Below are 7,351 nucleotides of genomic sequence, written 5' to 3' on the forward strand. Positions count from 1 at the left end.
CACGTGACATAGACGCCAGCCATCGGAATGAATGGTGAAAAAAACGGGGTTTGTCAAACAGAGCACATGGTGTAGGCCAAATGATAGCTGGGGATTCTGGGTAGTGTAGTGTCTTCTGCCATCCTTTACTCAGAAAACATATTTGTTTCTCCGAATCGAAGGGGAAAAATACAAAAGCATTGCACACAATTTAAACCAATCAATGTTGTGTAATTAACAAGGATAATCTGGTGTTTTTTAGTCGATGAGTAGTGCAGATATCACTGTAAAATCAATCGACAGTAAGAGGAGTACTTACTTCCGGGTGTAAAATTCTCCGTTATCCAATGGGAATGGATGCTCACATTGCCTTTAAGGGCAGCCGGCATAAACGAATGTCATGCTTCCATGAGCGTCAAATCCCGACGCAGATGGGAATACATTGCAATCAGTTGAAAGCTATTTGCGTCCCTTTATGACGCTGAAGGAGCCTAGGAGCGTCACAATTGGACGCCACGGACACTGACCAAACGTCGCTATTGGACGCTTAGGGAGTGAGAGTGTGTTGAATATTCAGGTTTTTAACAGCAGTTTATTATCACAATGCCACTAGATGTTGTTGTATTCTAAATACCATGGGGATTTATTTTCACAATCTGGTATATATATACAACAACATACTGTAGACATCGATGCATTTGTATTTTTCTTGTGCAGTGTGAGAGAAATAAAAATGCATATATTAATATTTGTTCCAGATCTCACTGAGTAAAGCTTTTGATATACAGTAATAGTATGCAGGATTTAATGCGGCAATGACCATGGGAACATCAAGTGTGGTTTTAATGGGTTTCAATGGCGAGAGATTTGTCCTTAAAGCTCCAAGCGTGTCTGTATGTTGGCAAGACACATAATTCTATGTTATTTAGAGCGGATGTCAAGCTGTTAAAATTGGGGGTAAAACATCAACATTTTTGCCATGGGCAGTAACCTTAGCCAAAAGGATGTACAATTAAAAGGCGAGAAATTCCCCTCGTGAAGCACAAGGGGAAAACATAAATGTTGCTCATTTAAAAATCCATATATTAGGCACGCAATCAAAAATGGTTGGCCCTTTCTAAATCCTGGCACAAAGGTATTGGAATGTAATGCTCATAAAGTGCAGTGTTAAGCATAGACGCAGTGCTGCAGGATGTGGTCTGTTAAAAAAGACGTCCTTGTAAAAAGATGTATCTTGATGTCATAACGACATGTTTCCATAACCTGCACGTGTGCAAACACTGCTGCTGCGTCTGCAAACATTCAATTACATCGTCGGAGCACATTCTCCACCCTACTTTAGCCTTGCTAACAAGGCCAGCAGAATTTCCAATTATTACAACCAACAAGATAGTTTTTCAAGGGCTACAATCTTTAAAAAAAAAAGGAAAATAAATGCTAAAGTGAGCAGCAGAAGGCCTTATTTGATTAATCGGTGCAGCCAGTGTAAAGTGTGTGGCAGGCCCAGAGAGAGCAGGGCAGTGGGCAGGGAACACGCACAGAGGGGAAGGCGCTTGACAGTCCCCCAACCTCATTAGAGGGCCAGTGAGAGGCGGCGTGGAGCAGTGCAGTCTGCTGGAATGTGTCTCCACCGAGGCGCTGGAAGAGCTGCGAAGCCTCGTGCGCTGTAGCCATGTCAGGCCGAGAGCCGAGCCAAAGTCTGTTTGTAGCACTGCACTGTTTTGACATTAATTACCCTCCCACAGCCTGCGGGGCTGGAGCCAGCAATGCAAACTCGCTCTGGAGTGGTTTCTTTAATATCTGATGATAGTTTTAAACTGCTCCTTTGAACTGCTTTTTTGTATAGCTACGTGAGCACTTTCTGCGGGTGTTTTCCTATTTCCCTGCACTGGATGTTATTGACTATACGTCAAGATGTGACAGTATCCTGGTCTGTTGCTATGATGCAGTGAGGCAGATTGAACCGCTAAGAAAGATGATTGTGTCTGAACAAAGCAGACGTGAGCAGAACCCCGGCCCGGCTCCAGTGTCCCAGAACTGGGTTGAAGCCGCGCCCGCCGTCCTGCTGCTCAGGTAATGTGAGATAAAACGGACGGAGCAATAACATTTCCCCCCTCCCTAAACGGCTGCGTTGGGAGCAAGGTATATCCGGAGGAGCAGACGGGGCGGTGGAAGAAGCACTTGGGTACTTATTTATCGCAGACTTCAATACAAAGGCTTGGAATGAGCCGTTCCTCGCTCATATCCTCCGTTTAACTGCTGCAGAACCAAATGAATACAGCTCCACCTGAGAGGAGTGAATAACTTGTTGCAGGGTGAAGTACTGTAAAACTAATAGAGCAAGGCATCCATCCTCTCTTTGTTGTCCAAGTGAAACACAGTGTTGTGATGCCCCCAGATTGGAGGAGTGAGTGCTTCACCTCTCCCTGGAGAGAGAAACATATGGGCATAGATATCTCTCATAATTATTTGTGTGAACATAAAAATAATTTGTGTGTAAATATGTGATTTGTAAATGTAAAACAACATTCAAAAATGCATTTAAAAGATTTGCAAACTCACAAATACATTTGCAAGTGTAAAACGGATCTGCAAATACGCTAAATATGTTCACAAATAAAAAAAAGATCTGTGAATATCTCTTTAACATTTACAACATTCGATCAGGCATTTCTGAATCCATTTTGTATTTGTGGACCAAAAATGCGCTTGCGGATCTCAACTCTCTGTTCACGGATCTCAAATCTCTGTTCGCGGATCGTCTTTTTACACACACGGAATTTTGAGACATATTTTCCGCCGGTCTCGGCTAAAATCTACTCGTGTCACTCGGTTATTTTCGGAAACCACGTGATGGCCTGCTGATGACTACATGTCAGCATGATTTCAAAGTAAGAGCATGATGGTTTGTTTAATGCTCTGTTTTTGTATTATAATGAACAGCGGAACGTTAGATGCATTCTTCATCACCATCACCATCATCATCATGTTATAGTGATACAGTTAGTTTGTGTTATTGGTTCAATATAGCATATATCGAGCACTTTCGTTGATATAATTTACACCAATTAATGTACACCAATTATATCCATATTTCTGTAGACATAAAAAGCCATTTCAGATATCTTATCCACAGGACCGTCCTGTATATAGCCATTTCAGAGACCTTATATACAGTACCGTCCTGTCTATAGCCATTTCAGGGCTTCTGTGCAGGACCGTCCTGTATATAGCCACTCCCTATAAAACACAATAACATTAAATACAAATGAAAGCAATAGACAGGAATATATCAGTAGAAAGGACACAATGAATATTATAACATGTAATGTAGCCTTACTATGAAGGCTGACCTAAATACGGTGCTTTTCTACAGATTACTTTATTACTGCACTGGTAAAGTAAAATTAGGGCGATTAATAAGATGTGAAGTGCTTTGTAACTTTGACCCGCCGCTTGACTGAATACACAACAAACAATGAAGAAAGAGTTTTATCTGGGCTGCTTCGCTGCCAGCTGCTCCCCCCCGGGACCCGAAAGTGGCGTATCGCCTGCACTTCAACATCAACGAAAGTGCTCGAGATATGCTGTATTGAACCAATAACACAAACTAACTGTATCACTATAACATGATGATGATGGTGATGGTGATGAAGAATGCATCCAACGTTCCGCTGTTCATTATAATACAAAAACAGAGCATTAAACAAACCGTCATGCTCTTACTTTGAAATCATGCGGAAATGTAGTCATCAGCAGGCCATCACGTGGTTTCCGAAAATAACCGAGTGACACGAGTAGATTTTAGCCGAGACCGGCGGAAAATATGTCTCAAAATTCCGTGTGTAAAAAGACGATCCGCGAACAGAGATTTGAGATCCGTGAACAGAGAGTTGAGATCCGCAAGCGCATTTTTGGTCCACAAATACAAAATGGATTCACAAATGCCTGATCGAAAGTTGTAAATGTTAAAGAGATATTCACTGATCTTTTTTTTATTTGTGAACATATTTAGCGTATTTGCAGATCCGTTTTACACTTGCAAATGTATTTGTGAGTTTGCAAATCTTTTAAATGCATTTTTGGATGTTGTTTTACATTTACAAATCACATATTTACACACAAATTATTTTTATGTTCACACAAATAATTATGAGACATATCTATGCCCATAGCAACATTACACTCTTTGCAGCCCGGCTCTGTCCCGAGAAGCGGCTTGAAAAACAACCTGTGTCACTCGTCGATGGGATCCCGGGCCAAAGTGATTGCAATGCGAGGCGCAATTATGAGAGCAGGGCGACATGCCGAGGCAGCACACTGCTCTCCACAGCCTCCGCACGGCTGCATGGACAGCACGGCATCCTGCCACTGATGGAACGCTCTATTAAAGCACTGGACCTCACCAAATATTAAACATAACGATGATAAATTATGCTCACTCCAACTTGCTAAAAAAAGCAACAATGTTGTGTTTTTCACGAGGGAATACATGCTACATAAATAAAATAAACAAGATATCAGAGGAACTGTATAAACAGAAACATATTTAGGAGAAAATAGACTATAGGTTCATATCCAGCACAAGTATGAAATATGTGAAAAGTGCAGTCGATTTACACAGCATGGGCAGTACTTTGTTGTGTATATTCTTTTGAATGTTTCATATAATTAATTGTCATTTTGTTCTACTATTGAGTCAAATTGTGGACAACTACATGTGTGCTTCATCAACTTTCTTAAAAGCTGCGCTAATCAATATTTTGCTATAAATAAATACATGTATAACAGCAGCGGTCACAGTGGCCAACTCGGTCCCCTTTAAGTATTTTAGACTTAGAAAATATATTTCCATTGGGAACAGAACCCTTTGGTTTGTACCAGGCTGTAAACAAGTTATGCATTTTAACATTGGGTTCTGTAGAGTGGTGCACTGTAGGCGGCTAATGTCCGGCGTGATGACATTTAATAGTCTCATTTAGTCACTTATTAGCAACCAGGGGGTAGCAAGTTCGAGCCCCACTGCAGTCAGCATGTCGTTGTATCCCTGGGCAAGACACTTCACCCCAAATTGCTCCTGTGGGGAATGTCCACAGTACTGAATGTATGGAAGTCGCTTTGGATAAAAGCGTCTAACAAGTAACATGTACAAAAAAATATATATATACAATGAAATCCCAGAGGCTGGCCAGTGAGAAGCCCTCTGAGTGATAGCTTTTCATCCATGAAAGTACACTATATGCCCAGTGTACTGACCTCGCTCTGTGTACATTACCTCCCACTAGCTGCAGAACCCTGACAATCACCATGTTAGTCACATAGTCTTTACTCATGGAAGTCCCACATTTCCCTAGAAAGTAATCAACTCCTGCTGTACCCCCCCCCTTAGCGAAGGACATGTGCTGCAGATGCTGATCACATAATCACAGATCATTTGGAGTCATTGCAATAACCTTAACAATAATGAGAAAAATTCCTATTTGACCGTCCGTGCTGAACATTCTAATGGGCGATATTTGACTCGGTTGGACACGAGTATATATATCTAGTATATTTCCAGTGGATGTGTTGCTCCATGTCCAGCAGCCTCTCACACCTCGTTGTGTTTCACCATCCCAGGAAACACAAAGAGAATAGAGAAAGGTGGGATGTTTTTAGCCTGGATTTGCAGCTATGGTTGTCAAAAATCTGGAGCCTGAAAGTGCACCTACATCATCGCGGTGAACAAAGAGACTGAGATATGAGGCCATACTGCGAGGGCTACACTGCAGGGGGTAGCTCTGGAGGAATATCACCATCTTACAATGCCCTTAGCCGGGGCCATGATTTACTATGGATGCAAAAGCACTACTAGCATCATTACCATATATTATTAGTAGCCTATAGCAGCCAGAAGAGGCTCCATGTCGTACTTAAAGGGGAAAGGAAACACCAATTACAGTTATAATATTCCGGTAGTTTATTCATTTTACAATGGATATTGATCGTAATATTTATTGTATATGATATTACTCGCCAAAAGAAAATTAATTATCCGCCGGCCGGGTGGGGAATTCCGGGACCAGGCCGCCGCCATTAGGGGAGTCCCAAATGGTGACGTCACTGGCTGTGTTTTCGCTCCACCTGAAGTCAACGCAACGTAGCAGATATGGCAGCGATGGAGGAATTTTGCAATGAGATCGACGTTTTGAACGATGAATTTGACTATTCGTCGGGAGATGACATTGATGTGGAAGCATCTACAGTTACCAGGCATCCCATGGCCTATGCTTATGAACCGATTCGGTCGAATAGAGTGGCATACGATCCGGAATAAAAAAATTAAAAAAACACAATGCTAACAGTGAGCCTCTGAATTAGCCCCGAGCGAAAATGCTAACCTATTACTGCACCGAAAATCACTCCTAGCTCCCTTATTACTTATCCTAGCCGCACATCCAACACATCGTTTATGATCGCAAGGAGACACAGAATCTAACGGTGCCCACCTCAACACTGAAAGATACAAACTCGCGAGGTTATCCACAAAAACGTACATCAAAACAAGTGGCGCTAGGTACTAACATACGCCAGGCTAACGGCTTACCTTCCTCATTGTCTGGTCTAAACTGGTCTTCAATGGCATTACAACGATAAAAACGATGATGTAGTTAATCCATAGGTTAATATCCAATGGGGCTGTGTCCCCTTTGAAATGTTCTGATAATCTATAAGCAATACAACTGCAATTCCGTTATCTGCTGTCCGCTCTGTGCTCCGTGCGCTCTGGGTCCTGCAATACCATCCATCAATAGCAATACTAGCCTTTTTAGGGCTGTTTTCGACAGATGAGCGTGTGTATGCCAGTTTAATTAGTTGAGCTATAGAACACCCCCAATTCTCTATTGTACGTCATAATAGCTACCATTTAGTTTGGACGCGATTGCGTTAATTAATAAGGTCACACTGTGTCAGTAAATACATGTGTGAGCTAGTAATCTGGTAGTGCTGCAATATTTACCTCTCTCTCGGCAGCTGAAGCAACTCGTTTGGTGGCTCGAACTTCACGTTTGTTGACACTGTCATTGTCTTGCGCGGCCGACGTGCTGGGACGGTCGGTGTTCCTGACTGCATACGTTGAGAAATCGAATATTGTGGGAACAGATCCCGGCTTCAAATCCAATGTTTTGTATTGAACCAGGCATCCAGACTGGACTTTGAGCAGCTTCTCATCCTTTAGTGGCAGCCTATGGAAATGTACTTCTTCCTTCTTTGTATAAAATCCATTTGTGCAGCCTGGGGCAATACAATAAACTCCTGACGACGACCGTTTTCTTGTAATGTAAACTACTGGTGCATTGCACGCCATGTTGTTTGTTATTGAGCTTTGGCC

Source organism: Pseudochaenichthys georgianus, chromosome 5, assembly GCF_902827115.2.
Source record: "Pseudochaenichthys georgianus chromosome 5, fPseGeo1.2, whole genome shotgun sequence".
Lineage (NCBI taxonomy): Eukaryota > Metazoa > Chordata > Actinopteri > Perciformes > Channichthyidae > Pseudochaenichthys > Pseudochaenichthys georgianus.